This window comes from Quercus suber, unplaced genomic scaffold, assembly GCF_002906115.3.
Source record: "Quercus suber isolate HL8 unplaced genomic scaffold, Cork oak 2.0 scaffold_141, whole genome shotgun sequence".
In the NCBI taxonomy this organism is placed as follows: domain Eukaryota; kingdom Viridiplantae; phylum Streptophyta; class Magnoliopsida; order Fagales; family Fagaceae; genus Quercus; species Quercus suber.
The window spans coordinates 115691-141521 of record NW_027069602.1 but is presented as its reverse complement, the minus strand read 5'-3'; positions in this window follow the sequence as shown (position 1 = coordinate 141521).

Sequence of the window (25831 nt, the reverse complement as noted above, 5' to 3'; positions counted from 1 at the left end):
ATTATATATATATATATATATAAGGAACTAATTTTGATTAACATTTGAAATTCTATTTTGCCACCTATTTGTGATGGAGAGTTGTATTTGGATCTATTCAGTTGAAATTTTGAGATTCCACTGCATATTTGAAATATGCCTTCTTTTCATATGTGTTTAAAAAGAAAGTGAAAGCTCAAATTAGTGTGAAACACTAGAACTTGTTTAGACCTCAAATTAAAAATTATGGCTAGATGGCTTTTACCTTAACTTATCAAAGTACGGAATAAGAGTAGATAAGCGCAATATGCCGATAACACTACTCTAAGCTATATCCAAGCACAATGAACAATAAAATAAAAGCTTAAAGAGTAGGGAAGAGAGATGCAAACAAAAGAAAACACCAAGATGTGTTATCGAAGAGGAAACCGAAGAACACGGCGAAAAACCTCTCCGCGACCTCCAAATCGAAATCGATCCACTAGATAATAAAGTTGAAGTACACAAATAACAAAAACCCTTCAAGTCTAGTCTACCCCATGTACTTGAGCCCTCCAAGCTCTTGCTACCAACAAACTTCTCGGAGTCTTGTCTTCTCTAGCTTTCTAAATCCCGCAATTCAATCTGATTGCATCCGCCACTAAATGGCTCATTCCAATGCTTCCCATAACACAAAAACCTCACTTAACAGTCATATTAGGTGTGGTAAATTTTTGGGCTAAGAACCTCTCAAGGATGTAAAGATTGAGAGGTAGGAGTAGAGGAAAATCAAGAAGAAATGTGTAGAGAATTGTGGGTATAACAATCTCTAACTCTCAAGTGTATTTGCTAGAGTTTTCTCTCTGAAAAGCACTCTTTACAATTCGTGAGTAATGAAGATATATATAGTGTGGGTAAAAAATTTGGTAAAACAACTTAACTTTTTGTCAAATAGAATATTTTGCTGGTACCTCACGAGATAGCCTTTCTCGCGAAGTACTCACAAAATGACAGGTTGGCATGACTCTTCAGCTTCTAGTCATGTGCTTCACACGTGACCTTTTCGTGGGTTGCTTTCTTGTGAGCTAGTCGAGAATTTGTACTGATTCGTCTTTGACGCTTGATTCTTCACCAATCTCTCACACTCGTCCCTTACAAATAAACCCACATAAATATAGGGAAACGATTGAAGAAATTACAATCAAATTTGGCACGGAATTAAAGCCAACAAAGGTTAGTTGGAAATCACAACTTTACAGAAAGTATCAGTAAAATTTTTTGATATCCTATGTTTGACTTCAATTTATCTTGTCATGACTGTTAAGTTCTAAAGATTTAGGATTTTATGTATTTAGAACTCTAATTTGTATTGTTGGCAAACTATGATCAAAATAAGTTGTTTAGTCTTGTTTAGGCTTGCTCAAAGTTATGTCTTTCATGTAAAGTTGGAATCAAGTGGCTGCAGAAGTATTAGTTACTTTCGGTCTGGCTCGATCGATCTAAAATTAGACTCGATCGATCGAAAGTCGGCCAGAACGTTTTTTCTGCAGAATTCCAACTCTGCCCAAACTCTATTTAAACGTCTTGGGGTTCAAGTAAAACTCTCCTATATATAAGGGAAACCCTAGAACATTTTTGAGTGCTTTTAGAGAGAGAGATTAGAGTGCCTCTTATGCCTCCTTTTATTTTTAGGGTTTTGTACCTAAACCTCTCTAAGTCTTTGTTGCTCATATTTGCAGTTTATGTGAATCTCTTGTGAGATCCTTGAGGAGTTTTTCTTCACATAAACTTAGGGTTTTCAAGGTAGAGATATTATCTACATCTTGATGATCAATAAGGTTGTTGCTATTGGAGCTTAAAGAAAAACAAGCGGGGGTGCTTGTACTTGATTGAAGAGTCCAAGAAAGAAGGGGTCTGTGGATTCGGAGTTTGCACGTGGTCGTGTCAGTAAGTTCTATTGGTAGGTAGCATTAGGAAGTCAAGTGGGGAGCTTGTAGTCCTTCTGTATGAACTTCGATTCTTTCGCATAGTGGATTCAGGTTTACCTTGAGGATAGCTAGGTCAAATCCTCCCCAGGTTTTTACCGTGTGGTTTCCTGGGTGATCATATCTTGTATTATTTACTTTTTCGCTGCTTTATATTCTTGATATGATTGTTTGATTGTTTTAACTTAAAATTGCATAATTTGACTAAGTAACAACTTGGCTAATTAACTAGGCTACTCAATCTGGTTGTGTTTTAAGGGGTCTAAATTTCCAACAAGTGGTATCAGAGCGGGTAGCTCTTCTGTTAAAGATCTTTTGATTTCTGAGCTGATCCTTGACCCCTGTTGTCATAGATAATTTGAAGTGTCTCTCTGCTCATGCTTCTGCTGATTTTATTGATGCCTGTGATGTTTTGAGTAAAAAGGACACTATTGTTTCTGTTAATTTTTTTGATGGTTTTGAAACTCATCAGAAGGAATTATCTAAATCTTTGAAAATTGCTAAGAAATTCAAGGAAGAGTTAAAATTGGCTAATCTTGAAAAAGAGGAATTGATTGTGAGATTGGATGAATCTAATAAAAAGAATGAATTTTTGAGAAATCAAATTTCCTCTCAAGATGAGAAGATGAAAAGTTTGGAATAAGAGTTAGTTGAATCTAAAACTAAAATTAAAAATTTGACTAGTACCAAGCCTGCTGTTGATAACAGAAGTGTTTCTGTTTCTCTTAAGCCTAAGACTGAGAAAGTTTATATCCCTCATTTCAAGAGGAATAATAAAGAGAAGGCTTATTTTGTCAAGTTAGATAAAGGTAAAAGTTTTGATGTTAAAGCTAAAGTTTCTAAACCTATGTCTAAACCTGCTGCTAGTGTGCAAAAGAAATCTGTTTTTGTGCCTACCTGTCACCTTTGTGGTGTTGTTGGTCATATTAGACCAAATTGTTCTTTGTTGAGGCAAAAACCTAAATCTGAGACTAGACTTGTTGTTAGGAATACTGATGTTCCTAAATTTGTTCCTGTTTGTCACTTTTGTGGTGTCTCTGGTCACATTCGTTCTAATTGTCATAAATTGAAATTTAAGCATTCTGTATGTCAATCTAGGATATGTGATGATATTTATCCTGCCATAAGTCCATATAAATTGTTTCATATTCTTTTGAAAAATTTGAGTTTGTTGGCTTGTGAAAGGAATTTGCAGGATTTTAGTCTCTCTCAGAAAATTGGTGTAATCCCTTAAATACACTCTGCTTCACGTGGATTTTCACCTACAAAGCTGAAGACTTGTGCTAGATGGGTGAGAAAAGATTCTCCAAGGTAAGTGTTGCTGATTTGTCCCTGAATTAATTCTTTCAATTGTTTGTGGACATGTCTTGTTTTTGTTTTTGGTTGTTTTGTTCTTTTAGTTTTTTTTTTTAATTAAAAAAAAATCCAAAAACATTGAAAAATTTTCAAAAAGACAAAAATATTTTTATTTTTGAGTCTTGTTTTATTTTTCTTGAGGATTACATGAATTATGATATATCTCTCTTGATTTAGAACATGCTTGACATTGTGAAGAAACTTGAATAGTATGCTAAGCTATTTCTGATTTTGTGTGAGTATGTACTAATTTGTACATGTACTCAAGGGTTGATTAAGAAATTGATATATCTTGTTTGTGTACCCTCTATAACTTAGTGAAGCACTGTCATGCATAACTTTGCATTGTTCATTTAGTATAATGTGTGCTTTTTGTTTTTGGTCATAAAATTTGTTTTAAAACAAAAAGTTTGTTATTTGTTTTGCATTAATTTTTCTTGGATTTGAAATCAAGGTTGGCCATATTATCTTTACATAACAAGTTTATGTACCTTGTTTAGTTTTGATGAGCTTATTTATTGCACTTTACTAGTTGAAGTTCTGTAGTACATGTTGTGTGGGAAAGATGTTTATGGTGTTTATCACTTTGTCTTGATCTTGAAGTCACATGTTATTTGACTGTCGGACTTGATCCTTTTGAGAAAGGTATAAATAACCATCTCACCACTGTTCACTAGCCAATCATAAATACCTTAGTGCATATCATAAGATTTTGTAATCGAAAAAGTGTAGCACGTGCACAAAAAAAACATAAGGTGTAGCCTCGGTTTAATTGCTTATTGCTTAAAATTGGTGTGTACTATTAGGCTTGATGCCATTTCACATAATTAAAATTGGTGTGTACTATTAAGCTTGATGCCATTTCACATAACTATGAGGCAAAAATACAAAAAACTTACATGATTGCAAGCTTATGTTCTAGGAGATGTGAGAGTTATAGGATGTAACTTTTTAGGTGATAATCTCTTTTAAATTTTGTGTGATGAATTTTGTAGACTTTGTGATTAATTACTATTCACATATCACCTCACATGTATCTCAAGCTTTTGCTAGTTGCACACACTACATAAGTTACTTTTTGTTAAACTTGGTACATTTTATTGTGTGTGATCTTGTTGTGGCCATCCAAGATTAAAAGTTCCTTGATTTTAATGCAAAATGTGTATAATGTTTGCGCTTGGAGGACAAATTGATTGAAAATCTTGATTTTGGAATATCTGGGTTAAATTCAAGTGTTTTTGAAAAACTTTTCGTCTCATACTCATGCATTTTTTTATAAAACAATGTGCTTTGAGGAGTTTCTGCATTAACATGCTCTGTTTTTCAAAAATTTGATTTTTTCAGACTTTCGATTGATTGAACCTATTTTTCGATCAATCGAAATTGCGATTAAAATTTTTGGTTTGAGTCTGCCTGACTCAATTGATGTTCAATCGATTCTCGATCGATCGAAACTGAAAAATTTTCAGTTTCTATGTTTTTGACCAAATTTTTTTCATGCATCATTTGTGTTTAGGATTCACATGCATTGCATTGTTTTTGTATCTATCTTGCAGTTTTGCAGTCATATCTCTTATTGTTTTCACACATAACATGCATACACTTTGCTAAATTGGGTACTCAACTTGATTTAAAAATTGATTGATTAATTTTTGAGTTTTGTACATTCTAGTATATGCTATTTTTTATGTGTGAACTGTAGAAAATATTTTTCTTAAGAGATATGATGGATAATCAATGTGCAAATATTTTCTCTACTTATGCAACTGTTTATGGGTCACATAGTACCATGTTTGCATTTTATTGAAAGAGAGAATATTTTTTTCTTCATGTTTATCCTCACCTTAATTTTTAACTTTGGTTTGTGTGTTTTTAACTTTGGTCCTGCTGGTGAGGATGTTCCTGATCCTGTTGGTGATGCTACTGCTACTGATTTCCCCCCTTCCTTTATTTTTCCCCATACTGTTTTTCCTAAACCTTGTTTTGTTTTTCCTATTTTTATAGGGGGAGAAGCTTATTTTTAACCTTTGTTGTTCATAGGGGGAGTTGTCTCTATTTTCTATAGAGTTGATTTGTTTAGTGTTTCCTTCCCTCGATTGTCTATTTTCTCTTGACCTTTGTTACTCTTTGTTTGAGTTATATTTGTCAATTCGTGACAAAAAGGGGGAGATTTAGATAAAATGGTGGGAATATGTGTAGAAAATACAAGAATGTTCTATTTAGGGGGAGTTAACTTTGTTTTTGAAGTATCTAACTTAAGAGGAGAGTTAGTTTACATATTTGTTGTTTTATTGTTTTTCTGTCACACATACGTTTATGTGTTTGTTGAGTATTTCAGGAAATATACAGGTTGATTCAATTGAGCTACTATCTACACTTACAACTGATTGATAGTAGTTAGGTTGGATTTGTTGTTATGAGCATTACTCTTGTAAAGGGCCTTTTAATTGTAAACTTTGAGCTTAGTGTTTGTGTTTTGTCACGGATTGCCAAATAGGGAGTTTGTTAGGTTCTAAAGATTTAGGATTTTATATATTTAGAACTCTAATTTGTATTGTTGGCAAACCATGATCAAAACATGTTGTTTAGTCTTGTTTAGGCTTGCTCAAAGTTATGTCTTTCATGTAAAGTTGGAATCAAGTGGCTGCAGAAGTATTAGTTACTTTCAGTCTGGCTCGATCGATCTAAAATTAGACTTGATCGATTGAAAGTTGGCCAGAACGTTTTTTCTGCAAAATTCCAACTTAGCCCAAACTCTATTTAAACGTCTTGGGGTTCAAGTAAAACTCTCCTATATATAAGGGAAACCCTAGAACGTTTTTGAGTGCTTTTAGAGAGAGAGATTAGAGTGCCTCTTGTGCCTCATTTTATTTTTAGGGTTTTGTACCCAAACTTCTCTAAGTCTTTGTTGCTCATATTTACGGTTTATGTGAATCTCTTGCGAGATCCTTGAGGAGCTTTTCTTCACATAAACTTAGGGTTTTCAAGGTAGAGATATTATCTACATCTTGATGATCAACAAGGTTGCTGCTATTGGAGCTTAAAGAAAAACAAGCGGGAGTGCTTGTACTTGATTGAAGAGTCCAAGAAAGAAGGAGTCCGTGGATTCGGAGCTTGCACGTGGTCGTGTCAGTAAGTTTTACTGGTGGATAGCATTAGGAAGTCAAGTGGGGAGCTTGTAGTCCTTCTGTATGAACTTCGATTCTTTCGCATAGTGGATTCAGGTTTACCTTGAGGATAGCTAGGTCAAATCCTCCCCAGGTTTTTACCGTGTGGTTTCCTGGGTGATCATATTTTGTGTTATTTACTTTTTCGCTGCTTTATATTCTTGATATGATTGTTTGATTGTTTTAACCTAGAATTGCATAATTTGACTAAGTAACAACTTGACTAATTAACTAGGATACTCAATCTGGTTGTGTTTTAAGGGGTCTAAATTTCCAACAATGACCACTTAAGCACATCCACCCTATGATATGATCAGCTTAGGACCTGGTGTTAATCCAACCATCCTTGAAACCCATGTCTAAATCTCGATTTTAGTTTAGCTAAATATTGAGTAGAGATGAGATTGAACTTTCCCATTGGTTTCCTTTGGCTCCTAATTTTCATTGCTTAAATTTAGTCTTGCATACTCTTGCCAACCTAAACAAATCAAAATTCAGATTTTGTTATCTTGATCTTTGAAATCATGCTTACGATAGCCTCAATATTAAATGTGAATTTTTGAAATTAACTCTTGGCCTTACATATTCATGAGATCTCTTTTTGTCCCCCTTAAACTTTTTCCTTGGTAAACACTCGGGGGATATAGGTATTCCAACAACTGTATCAGTATCTCCTCCATTACGAGTAATTCATATTTCGAAACTCTAAATACAACTCCTTGGCTAAAAATATAGTTTGCTAAAATTTTTTATTTTTTATTTTCCAATTGCTCTGTTAATCTGTATAGGAGATTTCAACTTTTATATGAGCTTGTTTCAAAAAAAAAAATCTAGTTTTCCTAAAGTTGCTAGCATTCCTTTGAACTTTATTTTTCTGGACTTATAATCAAGTTATCATTCAACCTTTTCCCTTATTAAAACATATATTACATTAATCCCTTGGACCTAGACAACACTAATCATACTTGAATTCGTGAGTCACCTATTCTTGAACTTTGTATTGTATATGATTCATTATTCTATTTTGGTTCTACTTGTACTCTTGGAAGATTGTTTAATATTCTGGGGGATAAGTTTTGATGCTAGAATAGTAATTCTTTGATTTTAGTTGGTGAGAGTTAATGGATTGGCTCAATAGAACATGAAGTGGGTAGAACACAAGTTCATGGTATTATTGAATTGGACTAGTGAACCATATTTTGATTGGATATTGAAGGATTTAGGATGGCAAGAGAGTTTATCTTGAAAGACTTGCAATTTGAATTATAGTCAATTGGGGTACCCTTGTTTATATTGGTAGGTGGTCAATAATCATAAAGTTGCATTGTACTCTAGTTCTAGGGGACAACATTATTTGTAAGTTAAAGGAAGGAAAAAGGAAAAAGAAAAACAAAAGGTGGTTTGAGATATTTCATGGAATTCCCTTCTAGCAAATGTACATTTAGATATTATGATTTCATAATAAGCAATATATTCACGAGGAACTCAACTCTTCAATGAGTTTAGCCCAAGCATCATCTAGAGGTTAAAGGTGGATAAAATTTTGCTTAATCATGAAAATAATTTATGTGATTAAGATAGACATTCTATGATAGACCCTTTATAAATGCTCAGTTGATTTTTATGGAGGCTTTGGAAATTTATATTTTGAGACTTTGGAAATTTATATTTTACAAATTTTGAGGAAGGAAAAGTCTACGCATATGTTGTGAAATAGTTTTGAACTTATATTCAAGTGGAAGCAATATACAGTTAATGGGATGTTAGAGCATAATGATTTATAGTAGACTTTGATTGTGGTTTTCTTTTATCACAACCTTGGAGGCTCCTTCACCATTTACAATTATTGGAGATTACTTATTGAAGAAATATCATTTTTACTGGGTTTACTTGAACATGTAGGTTTTGAAATTTTTATTCACTATGGAGGCAACTTATAGTGCAATTTGGGTTAGAGTGATAGTATCTGAAAGAGATTTTTTGTAGTTTAATTGCTCTTCAACTATGGTGATGAGTAACAATTTTTATAGATGATACAATGGTGACATCAGAGTCGCGTGGTGGAAGCGTGATAAATTGATTCAATTTGGGATGAATTTAGAGGACTGAATTCTTATAAGTGGGGGAGAATGTAATACCCAAAAAAAGAAAAAAGAAAAAAAAAAAGAGAGAGACTTAAAAAGGTGGGGTATTTAAGTAAATTTCTTTGTGGGATCAATTTTATAATTAATATTATTAAGGGAGATTTTAGAAAATTAGGTTGAAACCCTCGCTATTATAAGCTAATTAAGTCAGTGTATAACTATAATTATTTTTGAATGATGACTTCTCAGTATATCTAAGTAGAGAAAGACTGACGACACACTTGAGGCTCTAAGAAATCTCATTCTTCATTGAATCTATTTTATAAGAAATTAAAAGAAAATTTTATATGGATATTTTGGCCAATAGTAAAACTATCTAAATATCTTATGAGTTTTATGATGTAAACTAAAGAAAAGTTTAGGCTTAAATATATGGAATTGGGTGTTGAATCTTTAGTCTCCTCTGAAACAACGTTTAATTGTTATAGAAACTACTGATTTTTTTGTGCAAGATTCTTTTAGTCGCAGGTTTTTCTTTAAGTAACAGTGTAATAATTGTTGGACTTGGGTGACTGATTTAGTAGTCTATGAGACATGGCAATACGGGTCAGACTTTTCTGACCCGACTTGAAAAATACCTTACCTAAACCCAAAATTTTTTTTACCCGAATAAAAAACGGGTTGACCTATGACCCGGCCCGATATTTTTTTTTCCGGGTCAACCCGACCCGACCCGAATAACTCGTGACCCGACCAATTAAAAAAAATTCGCTAAAAAAATATTTAAACTACGTTATGATACTAGGTGCATAAAGCACAAAGTATCAAAACTACTCAATATATTATATAAACAAGTAAAACTGTTATCAGAGAATGACTATTTGATTTTTTTTTTTTTTTTTTTTTTGCTGAAGACTATTTGAGCTTCATGCCTTTAACTGTTATCAGAGAATGACTATTTGATTTTTTTTTTTTTTTTTTTTTGCTGAAGACTATTTGAGCTTCATGCCTTCATCACAACCAATAAGAGCTCACAAATCACAGACATGAGTGACATGAGAGACAAGACAACACAAGGTTCAAGGCTGTCAAGAGTCAAGACAACCATTAAAAAAAAAAAATTCTCATTCAATACTAGCTTAGTTGTAATCCATTGTCCAAGACTCCAAAGCCAAAGCCACACCCACAATGCAGAAAACAAACCTGAAAGTTGAAAGTTGGAACATGACAAACCAAAGTTCCAAACCACAAAGGGCTCTAAAGATTGCGCCTCTAAATCAAGTTTTAGCACTGGGAAAAAAATTCTTACTCCATATCGATCGCGTTTTTTATCTGAGAATGTGGAAACTACGTTGTGTACTAAAAGTTGGCTATATGGATTTGAAAGTAATTTAATTTTTTTATAGTCATAATTATACAATTTTAATTATTTATTGATTTGCTTTCATGGTACATTAAGTTATATTAAAATATTGTATTGTAGATGAAGATGCTGACGAAATTGACCAACTTGAGCTACAATTTGCAAGTATGAATATTTGCAGTGCTGAATCTGCTACTAAAGTTGAGTAGATTGAGATTGAGGTATAATTTTTATAAAATATTTACTTATTCTTCTTTACTTAATATGTTATGCTTATTGTTAAATCTTTTTTTTATTTAGTTTATCTTTCTACGTAATCTAACTTTACTATTATTTTAAATGCAACAGGAACATGTGCACTGAAGAAAACCAATAACTTGCTACTTTGCTGGCTTACTTGTTTTGTTTGTTTTAAGATCTATCTCTTTTTGAAAATGTAAACTTGTAATTATATGCATTTTGATAGTGAACTATTAACATTGAAGATTTTTTCAACATGAATTTATAACTATAAATAATTTTTGTCATGCTTAAAACTGTCAGAATTGGAAGGATATTAACAAGTGGCATTAAGTGCAATTCATTTGCTTAATTGATTTTATTCATTCTCTCTAAACAGATTGTCATTGATTTGTTTTTGTAATTAAAAAAAAACTTGTTTGAAAAATACAGGTCAACTCAATCTGACTTGCAAACCCGATTGACTCGACCCGAATCCAACTCGACCCGACCCAACCCAACTGTTTTGCCACGTCTTCTACCAGTATAGACTTTAAAGCTACAATGAAGAGGTCATCAAAAGTCTAAGGCTATAAGAGACAAAAACGGGCTATGGTTCAATTTACAGCTATTGGTCTTAGCTTTGACTTTTCTTCTATAAGGCTTTAATCTAAGAATAGTTGTGGCAGAAAAATAAAGAAAATGAATTTATGAATATATGGGTTTTGGGTTTTGAGATGGCAATGAAAAAAAAAAAGTCATAGATTATTTAGAAAGCTTTTCTTCTGGCCGGTACCATTACAAGTTTTTCTTGAATTATTTTATTATTGAGTAAATGGTACACGTAAAATTATTTTAGGTGATATTTAAGGATTTTAGATGAAGTGTTAGTGAGAAGTTCCTTTTGGTATGATTTTTGGAGGTAAGTAACCTTATCTTAATTAGTTTTATTTTGCTTATACTACTGTATTTTAACTATTGAAAATTGTTTATAATTATTATAATTTTATTTAATTGTTTTATCTACATTGATTTAAAGTAAAGAATAAAGAATTATCATAAATACGTTTGATAACTGAATATATGATCTTATATATGTATTTGTATAAGATATATTTTTGTTTGAACTATGATTTGATATATATATAATTTTGGACAGTCTAAGTATGTTTTGACTTTGATACCCAACCAATGAAGATTATTCATTGGTACCGAAATTAGTTCTATCTGAGGCATCACGAGCCTATCGTATTTCTAGACTCAGCTAATGGGGGATATACATTAGCACGAAACTAGTTTCACTCTGAATCTGATGCCCAGTCATGGAGATATAGCGTGACTATAGTCATAAAATATTGTTAAGAATATAAATTTTGTTTGAGTATTTGAACTGTTTTGAGTCCTTGAAATTGCTTATGTGTTTTTGAAACCTATTGTAAATTACAGCTTTTGATATATGGAAAACTGAATATTTTCTAATCCTTCTATGGTATAATTGTAAGATTAAAATATTCGTTCTATGTACAGCTTATTATTTTACAGATCTATTTGATTGATAGAAGTTATTAAGACTTGAGTTACTTATTGAGTTGTCAACTCATCTACCTTTCCTCTCTTCAATTTCAGATTGTGAAGAATAGCAAGTTTTGAGAGTTTTGCTGCTGTGTTGTGAGCGGGAAAGAAGCTTAGTGATTTTGGGATTAGATGGTCTTGTAATAGTCTTATATTTATTGGCCAATTGGCATTATGTACATGAGGTTTGGATTTTGTTCCTTTTCAGTTATTGGAGATTTATTCATAAAGAAATTGTTGAGGTATTCTAAATTTATTTGATGTAATTTTGAGGATAAATTTTAGTTGCAGAGAATGCCTTGTACACTTGTAGGGTGATTACTTTATAAGTGTGCGGCTGTTGTCATGTGCTTGTCTTTGTAGTTGAGTTCGGAGCGTAACATGAGGAGTTTAAATTAGAACCAGTAACCATAGTTATTAAATCCGGATTAGACATTAACTCAATCTACAAGTTGGGTTATCGGTCGAGCAGTAAGGTCAAATAAAAAAATTAAAAATATATATACATATATAAAAATAAATTTGGAAAATCATAACATAAATCTATGAATTAAGAAAATATATAGGCATATGCCTAAATTAAATTGGCATTTGTAATTCAAAATCAAGATTTCAGAATAAACAGAGTAATCTTTTGATAGGATGAGAGTCTTGGAGATATGTATACAAACAAAGAAGTGCATTTAAAAAAAAAAAATAAATTCTTTAGGTTTTCTTTTCTTTAAATTACCATATTATAACATATTAAATAGTAAAAAAGTTAATAAAGTGGATTTATAGATGTAATCTATATCTTATATGGGTTTAGTTCAAGTTACACCTAGTGTAATTTTAAGTAATATTACACCACTCAATATTTTTTAATTGGATGCGAATATTGACAAATCCACCGTTAGATTACATTTTCTTAGTATATTCTTCATGTTTGCAAAATTTTGAGATGATCAAAGATTAATAGTCATGTCATTAATCAATTGTTAAAATTCAAATTCTTGTAGTTTAAAATAATGCATAAAAGATGAGTTTATAAATCAAATAGTAAATAACATTCGATTAATATGAAAATTAGCATACATGTTAAGAACATATAGAACATGTAATTCAACGGTTGGATTTTTAAAATATTAATTCAATAACAAGTTATTGGGTGGTGTAACATTGCTTAGAATTACATCAGGCTTAACTTGAACCTAATCCATTTTATATGTACTATAAAACCGAAACTTTTAACTTTTTGTTGACTTCTTTAGAGTTCGCCATGTAGATATTGGAACTCTTATAATTTTTCACACCATTATGGGTCATTCTACTGTAACCCATATCTAAACCAGGCGTAACTTGAACCCAACCCATTTTATATATACTATAAAACCGAAACTTTTAACTTTTTGTTGACTTCTTTAGAGTTCGCCACGTAGATATTGGAACTTTTATAAATTTTCACATCATTATGGGTCATTCTACTGTAACCCATATCTAAACCATTAACTTGGTGTTGTTATCATCTTAGCTGTGAATTTAATTTTAGTAGAAACCGATTACTGGCAAAGCAAGTCAGTGTATATAAACTAAAAAGAAAAAAAAAAATTTGATGGTCTCTCTCAGTGTTTTTTTCTCATGCGTTCTCTGATTTTTCTTCCTCTCTCGCGTTCTTCGCTTCCTCTTGCGTTCTCTGGTAAAGGTTTCTTTCTTTCTAAAAAAAAAATTGAAGGTTTCAAGGATCATAATCGTTTTGATATTGTTAAAGGTATCAAAACGATAAAACCCTATTTTCACTGCTATTGTTTTGTTTCCCTTTTTTCTTTATTAGTTTCTTGTGGGTACTGCGTATAGGGTGGGTGGGGAAGAGTCCTCAATCTTCTTCTGGTCTGTTTGTATGGCATGGGATTTCATTTAGGATTTGGATTTGGGTGGGTAACTTAAAAACAGAAGAATTTGTATTTGACCCAAATCCATCCTGGAATTCAAGTTCCAAATCTATTGATTTCAAATCCCTCACTAACCGTGAAATTTGGGAAATTCTCCCACAACGCTCGCGTCTTCACTACCTCAGGCTGCGACAACAATGTTAAAGTCGCAACCACCATGGGGTTCAGGTTTGTCTCTCTTAGCCTATCTGAGTTCGTTATGGGTTTGTCTGTATTTCTATTTTTGTTTGTATTTGAGTTGTGTGGGTTTTGTTTGGATTTTTCTATATGGGTCTGTATCTACTGGTAAGCATGGGTTGGTTTAGTTTTGTTTAGAAATTGTTGGAGATATTTTTTAGAGTTCGAGTTGGTCTAATTGAAATGCAATGAATTGTTTGATGAAATGTCTCTATGAGCTATGTATTTTAACGCATGATAACTTTTTGGTTGACAGTGGTGATAACTTTTTAACTAGTTTAACATAAGATGTTTGCTTTGTGTATAGCTACATTGATTTCAAAGTTTGTCCTGTTGGTAGATTTGTATCAATGCCTAGTCTATGATGAAAGAAGACTGCCTAGTGCTAATTATGCAATTGATTCCTTTTGTTTCCATAGAACAGGTAGAACCTTTTTTTTTTTTCATGTCTAATAAGCATTTTGATGGCTTTGCTTAACCCTGGAATAGCTTTGAAATATATTTGTAATGTTGAGTAGATAACATTAATTCATCTCAATCCAACATTAAGGAATAGCTTGTGTCGATTGCAGTGTGTAGATAATATCAATTCATCCCAATCCAACATCCTCTTTTTCTATTCTTAGTAGTTCTTTCATAGTTTTCTCCCTTATATTAATCGCAATGTGCGGGATGCTTATGCCAAGGTATGGTCCCAAATTATGAGACTTTTTTTTTTTCCGCTTAAATTATGATGGGGTATTCTTTGTATTTGCAATTTTGGAACTGGTTGGTCTGTTTTTTGGGTTATGTTATACTACCTGGGTTGGTTTTAGTTTCCTCTTGTTATACTGTTAACGGAGTGCCATTGGCCATTGCAGTGGGGCATTGAATTTTTCTGATTATATTTTTTACATACTATGGTAATATCCGTGAATTTAAGATTCAATTGCTTTGTTTGTTGGGTTTCTCAATTTGTTTATTTGCTTTGATGTGTACTATTCTGATTGTAGGGGTTGTAAAGGCAGTCAAAAACATTGTAGCTATAAAATTTTAAATACAAAATTTTGTTACTGACGTGTTAGTTTAAGTTTTTATAAAACTGAATTTCTTTGGATTCCTTGCCTGACTAACAATGTTGAAAATGCAAGTTCTGCAAAAAGTAGATTTCAAATGTAAATAATTTAAGTGGTTACAATGTGTTGGCCTTTAAGTTTGAAAATTATAGGTATGTTTGGAAGGCCTGACAACTATTTGCAAAGTGCAAATAAGTTCTGAAACTGTTAGAATTTTATGTTAAACTGTGGTCTTTTGTGAGAACAATATTTATTGAGATTTTCTATTATAAATTAGTAGATTTCAATAGTTTTGTTTCAATTATGCTAACTCACTGCTTGTTTTTTTTTTTTTTTAATAGAAAATTTTAAAAGCTTGTGCTTATAAAAACAAAGTCATTGACAATTGGGAGTCTTGTTTGGACCTATTGTTCCTTTTACCTGTTGTTTTGGCCTTAACTTACATAGTACTATTGTTTTGTGTAAAAGATTAAATTCTAAATGTTGTATTTTAATATATTTACATCTTGTAGCTTCTTGTCAATTTTCTTGTAGTTGAATATTGAAAGTAGCTTTTGCTTTGATGTAATTGGCTTTGTAATTGGGCAGCCTTTTATTTCCATAAAATCCAATCATTTCTCGGGGGAAAAAAAAAAGAAAAAGAATTTGTTGTTTTTATTTCTGCATATGCATTTGGTTCATAGTCATGATGCAAGGGTCCATTATGAGCCTATCTTATTAATTTTTGGATGTATCAGTTTGAAGAAATATCACTTTTTGACGATATAATCTATGCCTTCAACAATTTGAGTCTTGTTAACTATACTTTTGGACTATATATTTTATTGAGCCGATTTAATTATATAACAGTAAAAATCATACTTATATATATATATATATATAAATAAACAATATTGTAAGAATTATTATACTTTGGGTTCTTTCTTAAGAGGAACTAAGTGTAGTTAAACTTAGTTTACTTGCTTAAGTTTGTGTTTTTATTTTTTAATTTGTGACCTTATTCCTATTGTCATGTTTATCAGATACACATACACCTCTACTATGTCATGGGGGCTGGCAATGACAAGCATGGGAATTATCATGGCTTCAGGTTATTAGAGTGCCATGAATATCTTAGCATCAACCATCAAAAGTGTGTTGTACTTGGAGATTTGAGAATTTTAACTCTTTTTTAGGGATTGAATACCTCACTTTGTATGTTTTGATTTCGTAAAATTGATGTGTAAATATGTAAATGTAGCAAAACATGTTGTACCTTTGGTTCTTTAATTAATTTCTAACACATGATTACATTGATCAATATAATACAAATAATGTTAATATTCAATGTAATATAGATATAATTTGTCCTCTCCATTGATAGTGATTACAAAAGGATGCGGTTTGCATATAAATGTTAATTGATATACCTAGACTAATCTCATGGATGCTATGATGATATGCAAGTTTTGATCAGGTGTGTGAGTGACGATTTGTTAATTTGCATCATTTGCATCTTTTAGAGGGATTGGTAGGGTTTAAGGGTATTTCTTGATTTACTAAATAAATAAAATCATTATAATGTGGAAAATTGTTAGACCTCGAAAGTGACGTGACAAAGTATTATAAGGTCAACTAATAATCAAACATCTTTAGTTTTTTTTTTTTTTAGATTACTAATCACTAACTTGTGTGATACACTGAATGTGATGCATTCAATAGTTAGCGATTAAATATTTTCAATGTTATAGTTAGTTAAAAATGAATGAAATTCAATATTTAGTTCAAAATGTTGAAAGTTTAAGAAAAATAATAATTAGGAAAATTATTTTATTAATCTTAAATCCAAATTCAAATTTCGGTATCAAAACAACGGAATTTCAAATCCTTCATTGTACAAAAAGGCCCAAACAAGGAATTTAAAAATTAATGGATTTTGTAAGTCTCGTAGTCCTTTTGTAACGGATTTTACAATGAATTTGTAGAGGTGGAAACTTTAGTCCAAATAACCAAGCATAGATGGGAATTTTAACTAGTGAGATAAATTATACAACGTTGGTAATTTTAACAAGTTTGATCCTCAGGTAAGTTTCTGAGGACAAAGTTCATATCTCTTATCTGTGTACACTTCGGGCATTAAAGACAGGCTTGTTTCTACCAAATTTTCTCATCCACATTAATGAGGGAGGTTACAGCTTAAATAGGGTTTCTTAATACATCCTAACCTTCCACGTGTAGGGTGGTTAGGTAGACTAATTAGATATTTCTGTACATCTGGCTTGCTGAAAGGTAACAGTGATCTTGCTAGCTGGAGAAGCACTGTTCAGGGGTCTTATCCTCGTTAATGTGGCCAGAGCAGCAAGTAAAGGGTATTTAATGCGATGATGAGATGTTCTGGAGTAGGGAGCTCCCCTCTTGTGTCAACTTTTTCCCCTTCTATCCCGATGTCCTGCTTTCAAATCAAAGCTTTTTAAATCTATTAATTTTAAAATTAATGGGTTTCAAATCAAGCAAATAGAATGGTTGTATAACATTTTTATTGTCATTTTGGTCTTGCAAATAGAGGTTTTAGGGGGTATTTTGGTCAATTTCAGGTTTTATGGTAATTTCGATCATTTTTTAAGTTTCAAAGTCATGTGGTCATTTTTTCGTACAAGGGGTATTTTGGTCATTTTCAAGGTTTCATTATTATTTTGGTCATTTTTTAGGTTTTATGGTAATTTAGGTCTTTTCTTTCTTAATTTTTATTTTTAGTTTCAGGGCCATTTGTTCAATTTTTGTTATTTGATTTTAAGGGTATTTTGGTCATTTTTTAGGCTTCGTGCTTATTTCGATCATTTTTTTGGTAATTTTGGTACTTATTTTTTTTTTCAAGTTTTAGGACAATTCTAGTCCTTTTTAGGTTCAAAGGGTATTTCGATCATTTTTTAGGTTTTAGGGGTATAATGATACAATCAAATAAGGGAACCATCAAATGTGAGAAAAAAAAAAAAAGAGAACTACCAAATGTGACAAAAGTACAATCACATGTGATGTTAGTATTACATAATGTGAGGACGTTACAATTAAATGTGAGAGAAAAAAAAAATGGAAATCACCAAATGTGACAAAAGTACAGTCACATGTAATGTTTGTATTGCACAATGTATGGATGATATAATCAAATGTGAAAAAAAAAAAAAATAAGGGAACCACTAAATGTGACAAAAGTGCAGTCACATGTGATATTGGTACTACAAAATGTAAGAATGGTACCATCAAATGTGAAAGAAAAAAAAGGGAACTACTGAATGTGACAAAAGTACAGTTACGTGTGATGTTGGTACTGCACAATGTGAGAGTGGTACAATCAAATGTGAGAAAAAGGAGGGGAACCACCGAATGTGACAAAAGTATAGTTACATGTGATGTTGGTACTGCACAATGTAAAGATGGTACAATCAAACGTCAGAAAAAAAGGGAACCACTGAATATGGCAAAAGTACAGTTACATGTGATATTAATACTGTACAATGTGAGAATGGTACTATCAAATGTGAGAAAAAAAAATGAGGGAACCACCGAATGTGACAATAGTACAATCACATATGATGTTGATACTACATAATGTGAGAATGGTACCATTAAGTGTAAGAAAAAATAAGGGAATCACCAAATGTGATAAAAGTTCAGTCACATGTGATATTGGTACTGCACAATGTGATGATGGTACCATCAAATGTCAGAAAAAAAATAAAGGAACCACCGAATGTGACAAAAGTTCAGTCACATGTAACGTTGGTACTGCACAATGTAAGAATGGTGCTATCAAATGTGAAAAAAAAAATGGAACCATAGAATGTGACAAAAATTCAGTCATATGTGATGTTGGTACTGCACAATGTGACAATGAGATCATCAAATGTGAGAAAAAAATAATTGAACTACCAAATGTGACAAAAGTATAGTCACATATGAAATTGGTACTACACAATGTGAGGATGGTACAATAAAATGTGAGAAAAAAAATAAGAGAACCATCAAATGTGACAAAAGTATAGTCACATGTGATATTAGTATCACACAATGTGAGGATGGTACAATCAAATGTGAGAAAAAATAAGGGAACCACGAAATGTGACAAAAGTACAGTCATATGTGATGTTAATACTACACAATGTGAGGATGGTATCATCAAATGTGAGAAAATGGTAAGCTGATATAGCTAGTAGTCTACTAGTAGGTACCGTACCCCCCAAAAAATATTATCATTATTATTTTTAAAATTTTGCTTTTTATTTGGGTTTTTGCCCGATAAATCTATAAACCTTAAACGTAAGGAGACTCTGTAGCCAGATTTTCCTGTCTCTAACGATAGACTTCACTCTTTTTCCCCTGTTCAACAAAATCTGAATTATGTTTCCACAAACCCTAAACCTAACACAAAAGGGGTCCACTCCCTCCTGTAGCATCGCTTCAGCAAGAGATATCCAATTTCACTCTTTCAACGTGAATTATTTGCACCCACCCATACTTCCTTCCTATGGACACCTAATAGAGGAAGCAAGAGAAGTAATTTCCAAGTTCCAAGATGTGAGGTGGCATGTTGTATTAGTTAATAGAAACAAAGGAGCAAAACAGATGGCAACACATGCATTACCTATTGAATCAGAGCACATGTGGCAAAGGGAACTTCCTCCCATCCTCAGCACTAATTTGTAAGACACTTTTATTATCAATAAACTTTTTTATACGATTTCCCCTGCTTGATTATATGTTGTTAAATTGGGAGAGATATATTATATTAGTTAGAAAAATATATTATTTCAGTTACCATTGCATTATAATTCTTAATTATTTCAGTTACCATTGCATTATAATTCTTAAGTAGTATAACTACTAATTTTCATATAAATATTTTGTGTGATCTTTGGTGAATATAAATTTGAATTTGTAGAGAAGTGAAATCAAATTAATTAAGACCATTTGGTATCAAAGCATATGTGATAGTGATTGATGGTATATGAATGCATTTATAGTTTCTTCTAGCATTATTCTTGAAAAATCAAAAAACACAAATTAAACCTTTATGCAAAGATTTGAAGTTACAAAATTAGGTAAGGCTGATAGTGCAATATAGGGACAGAGCTAGAACTTAGAGTTAGGGGGGTGGCTTTGCTTCTGGTTGTGTGCAGTGACTTTGGCCTCCGACTTTGCTATTACTTAGCCGCTGAATTTTTTTTTTTTTTTTTTTTTAATATCTTTGATGTGTGCGCTGCTGGGTAAGAACAAAATTATTTCATTTAAAATTTTTTAAAGGGTCAAGTTGTTTGTTTTGGGTAAAATTGGTTGATTAGGCTTTTTTTTTTAGTTTTACTATTGGTAATTTTTGTTGTTAGACTAATTTTTTTAGGCTTGTATATTTTGTTTTAAATTTTAGATTTATAAAAAAATTTTATGGTCTTTAAAATGAGGAAAATTTTTAAGTTGCAAATTTTTTTACAAATTGCTGATGTGATAAGCATAGTTTTCAAAACCAGACCGGACCGGAAGGTAGGACCATGAAAATCGGTTTTTTAAGGCTAAAGAACTGGATTTTTAGTTAATTACATGAACTCCTAAAACCGGGGTTGGACCGCACGAACCGGTGGCAAGAATCGTGTGGTCCAACCCCTTAGCAAATTTATTTTTTTTATTTTTTATAAAAACAACTTAACACAATTTTATTCTACTTAATTAAATTATCCATCTCTTACAAGGAGTAAAAAAAAATTATAATTAAAATCCTTCAAAGATATTCAACTTTTCTTCAAAAATTAATCATAAATTTTAATGTTTTCATGGTTATTATTTTATTTTATTAACTTTATTATTTAATTATTAAATATATGCTTGAAAATCATTAAATTTCCCTCACATATATAATTTGTGGAGAAGTGAAATCAAATTAATTAAGACCATTTGGTATCAAAGCATATGTGATAGTGATTGATGGTATATGAATGCATTTATAGTTTCTTCTAGCATTATTCTTGAGAAATCAAAAAACACAAATTAAACCTTTATGCAAAGATTTGAAGTTACAAAATTAGGTAAGGCTGATAGTGCAATATAGGGACAGAGCTAGAACTTAGAGTTAGGGGGGCGGCTTTGCTTCTGGTTGTGTGCAGTGACTTTGGCCTCCGACTTTGCTATTACTTAGCCGCTGATTTTTTTTTTTTTTTTTTAATATCTTTGATGTGTGCGCTGCTGGGTAAGAACAAAATTATTTCATTTAAAATTTTTTAAAGGGTCAAGTTGTTTGTTTTGGGTAAAATTGGTTGATTAGGCTTTTTTTTTTTAGTTTTACTATTGGTAATTTTTGTTGTTAGACTAATTTTTTTAGGCTTGTATATTTTGTTTTAAATTTTAGATTTATAAAAAAAATTTATGGTCTTTAAAATGAGAAAAATTTTTAAGTTGCAAATTTTTTTACAAATTGCTGATGTGATAAGCATAGTTTTCAGAACCAGACCGGACCGGAAGGTAGGACCATGAAAACCGAAAATCGGGATGAAAACCGGTTTTTTAAGGCTAAAGAACCGAATTTTTAGTTAATTCCATGAACTCCTAAAACCGGGGTTGGACCGCACGAACTAGTGGCAAGAATCGTGCGGTCCAACCCCTTAGGAATTTTTTTTTTTTAATTTTTTATAAAAACAACTTAACACAATTTTATTCTACTTAATTAAATTATCCATCTCTTACAAGGAGTAAAAAAAAACTATAATTAAAATCCTTCAAAGATATTCAACTTTTCTTCAAAAATTAATCATAAATTTTAATGTTTTCATGGTTATTATTTTATTTTATTAACTTTATTATTTAATTATTAAATATATGCTTGAAAATCATTAAATTTCCCTCACATATATAGATATATTAGTCAATTTTTCTAGTTTTATAAATTCAATATCTATATTTAGGCTTTAATTAATTATTAAATTAATTATGACATCATCACGGTTCGACCCTAGTTCGACCTCGGTTCGACCTCAAAAACCTTGAACCTCTCTCTTTTATGGTTCAAAGAATGGTCCGGGTTTGAAAACCTTGGTGATGAGTGGTTATTGGTAAGTAAAAAAATAATGTAAGTGGTGGGCTCAAATGCGAACCAATAAGAATTTGTTACCTCCGTTTGTAAAAATTTTCTAGAAAAATTTGTGACTATAGCAATACTCTTAAAAAAATCAATGATATTGTTAAGAGGGTAAACGTTTACTTTTATAAAATAAAATTGCTAAAATTAATATCCATATATATAAATAATATATTTTTAAAAAAAATTAGGGGGGCCATTGCCCCCCAAGTCCAACCATGGCTTCGTCCATGGTGCAATTAGATATCCAAATTTTTTATTTGATAGACTTGCAATAGCATATTCAAATTTTTAATTTGCTAGACTTGTATCAAATTAACTTTTTTGGGACAATGCTTTGAGATTATTTTATACAGTATTATAAAAAGCTTGACTTTTTGATGAAGAAGTATATTGCTTTGGTTTGTGTTAAATGAGTTTTCTTAGTTTAAAGGGCAATCTTTGGTTTGCTATTTTTGTTAGAATATGCTCATGAACTTTGAGTTTTTGTTTTTTTTTTTTTTTTTTGGTCACACACACACACACCATTCATTACCTTAAAATAACTACTTAATTTAAGGATAATAAAACAAACCTTCTTAGTACATAGGAACCAACTGAAAGTACAAAATATGAACAATAACTAAATTTCCAGAATATAAAATATCAATAACTATATCATCAATCAAATATTTAAATTAGTTTTTCTATGAAAACCCAGACTTTGCCAGCTGGGAAGATTCCTGGTCTCTACTACGTGACTTAAGCCGTCATTTCTCTCTACCATAGGTGTGTATCAGGGACTTTAATGAAATTCTGAGAGCGGAAGAAAAACAAGGGTGGCTTGATAGACCAGAGCGTCAAATGCAGGGATTTCGAGATGCTTCAGACTTTTGTAATCTTAAAGACATTGGTTATTCCAGTTTCCCTTTTACATGGTGTAATCGTAGACCAGGAGAACATAATGTTTGGGTGAGATTAGATAGAGGTGTAGCTACAGTGGATTGGTTGCTAAAGTTTCCCACTACCCGCGTGCACCATTTGGAGGCATTTCATTCGGATCATAGACCACTACTATTGGTTTCTGATTCGGAGGCTAGGAGATTTTATCGAAAGGGTTGCCCCTTCAGATTCGAAGCAATGTGGCTTAAGGACAAATCTTGTGAAACAGTGATTAAAACTTCTTGGGAAATTCCTTTGGGCTCTTCTCCGGTTGCTACTTTATCACAGAAAACTGACCTTTGCCAAATAAATCTCTGTGTATGGAACTGCAATACTTTTGGGCATGTGCGTATTAATCTTGAAAAGAAGTTGAAAGAGTTGCATATGGCGAAAGAGATGGGCCTGTACAGCACCGATCCTGGTTGTATTGGACAGCTTCGTGATGAAATTGAAGCACTAAAAATTAAAGAAGAAGTGATGTGGAAGCAAAGGTCTCGCAACAGTTGGTTGAAGGATGGAGATAGAAACACAAAATACTTTCACAGTAGGGCTACCCAACGGAATAAACACAACTATATTTCGGGTTTGGAAGATGACAATGGAGTTTAGGTGGAAGAGGATGGGCAATTGGGAGATCTATTTGTGAACTATTTTTCCAATCTGTTTACAACCTCTAACCCAACAGGTATTGATGCTATTCTGGAGGGGATTACACCTAGGGTCACGGAGGAGATGAATTTAGGACTCACACGAAACTTCACAGCTGAGGAAATTCATTCAGCCATGCAACAAATGGATCCACTATCAGCCCCTGGCCCCGATGGTATGCCCCCTGTCTTTTACAAGTCATTTTGGCACATTGTTGGAGAGGATGTCACCAAGGCAGCCCTTGCTATCCTGAATGAAGGTATTATCCCTGAATCTATAAACTCCACTTTTATCTCTTTGATTCCTAAAGTAAAAAACCCCAAAAAAGTCTCTGAGTTTAGGCCTATTAGCCTTTGCAATGTTTTTTACAAAATTATTGCTAAGGTATTGGTGAACCGCCTGAAATTTGTTCTTCCTCATGTTGTCTCTGAATCTCAAAGTGCATTCCTTTCAGGCAGATTAATTACTGATAATGTGCTTGTTGCATTTGAAACCTTACATTATTTAAAAAGGAAAACACAAGGAAAATCAGGTTACCTGGCTCTTAAACTAGACATGAGCAAGGCCTATGATAGGGTTGAATGGATTTTTTTAGAAAAAATGATGCTTCATTTGGGGTTCTCGGATAGCTTTGTGTCTATTCTTATGTCTTGCATCAAATCGGTCTCCTATGCTGTGCTGTTCAATGGGGAACCTGTGGGGCACATAAAACCTACTAGGGGACTCCGCCAAGGCGACCCCTTGTCTCCTTACATGTTTCTATTGTGTGCTATTGGCCTTCAAGGGCTCCTCCACAAAGCTAAATCTGATGGTGCAATTAGGGAGGGGTTTCTATTTGTCGTAATGGGCCAAGTGTTTCTCACATTTTCTTTGCAGATGATAGTGTTCTCTTTTGCCGGGAAAAGCAAACTGAATGCCAAGTCATTTTAGATATTTTGGCTACCTATGAAAGAGGCAGTGGGCAAAAAATTAACAAGGACAAAACAAACCTATTCTTTAGCCCCAATACTTCCCCAAAGGTGCAAGAGTGTATCCAACAGCTCCTTCGTGTACTTTCATAAGAAACTTTGAAAAATACTTGGGCCTTCCAGCCCTTGTGGGTAGAAGGAAGAAACAAAGTTTTTCTTACATTAAAGAGCGTGTGTGGAAAAAGCTCCAAGGGTGGAAAGAAAAGCCCCCATCTCAGGCTGGTAAAGAGGTGTTGATCAAGTCTGTCATACAAGCCATTCCAACCTATGCTATGAGTTTTTTTAAGCTCCCTAAGGGGTTGATCCATGATTTGGAAACCATGATTCGAAAATTCTGGTGAGGGTACGGAAATGAGGGAAGGAAAATTCATTGGGTAAATTGGGAACGTTTGTGTGAAGCGAAATAAAGTTGTGGTATGGGATTCAAAGAGATTGAAAAACTCAATGACGCTTTGTTAGCAAAACAAGTATGGCGCATGATGCACAATCTGGATTCCCTTTGTTATAAAGTTTTTAAGGCTAGATTCTTCCCTAATTTTTCGATTCTAGAAGCCAATGATTGCACTGTGGGGTCGGATGCTTGGAAGAGCATCCTTAGTGCAAGAGACGTGGTGAGAAAAGGCATGGTTTGGCGGGTTGGGAATGGTCAATCTATTTGTATAAGGGAAGATAAGTGGTTGCCTGATCAAGTTTGCAAAACAGTGATGCTTCCCCCTCCTTCTCTCCCACCTGATGCTAAAGTTTGCACCCTCATTGATCTTGAGTCAGCCACTTGGAAGGTGAACCAAATCCAGCAATTGTTCACACCACTTGATACAAAGTTAATCCTCAGTATTCCCCTCAGTGCTAGACTCCCTCCGGATCGTCTAATATGGTCCCACACGCCAACGAGTGTTTTTACAACCCGGAGTGCCTATAAAATGTTGGCCAATTCAGCTATGGTCAATAATGCTAGTAGCTCTAACCCAAACCCCCAGAAGCAATTTTGGAGAGGACTTTGGAAGCTACAAGTTCCAAATAAGGTGAAGGTATTTGCTTGGAGAGCTTGCAACAGAGTTTTGCCCATGATGGACAATCTCACTAGGCGGCATATTGTAGAGGTGAATCTGTGTCTGGTCTACAAGACGGTAGCTGAAGATTCATTGCATATGGTGTTGCACTGTCCTAAAGTGGAACAGGTGTGGAGAGAGCATGGTTGGTTCAACCAAGCCATCTCCTCCCCACTGAGTGATTTTACTGACCTACTCTCTAGATTTTTGCAGGTAATAGAGGATAATAGAGCTGAACTTTTCATATGCATGGCGTGGAGCCTCTGGCAGCAACGAAACAAACTG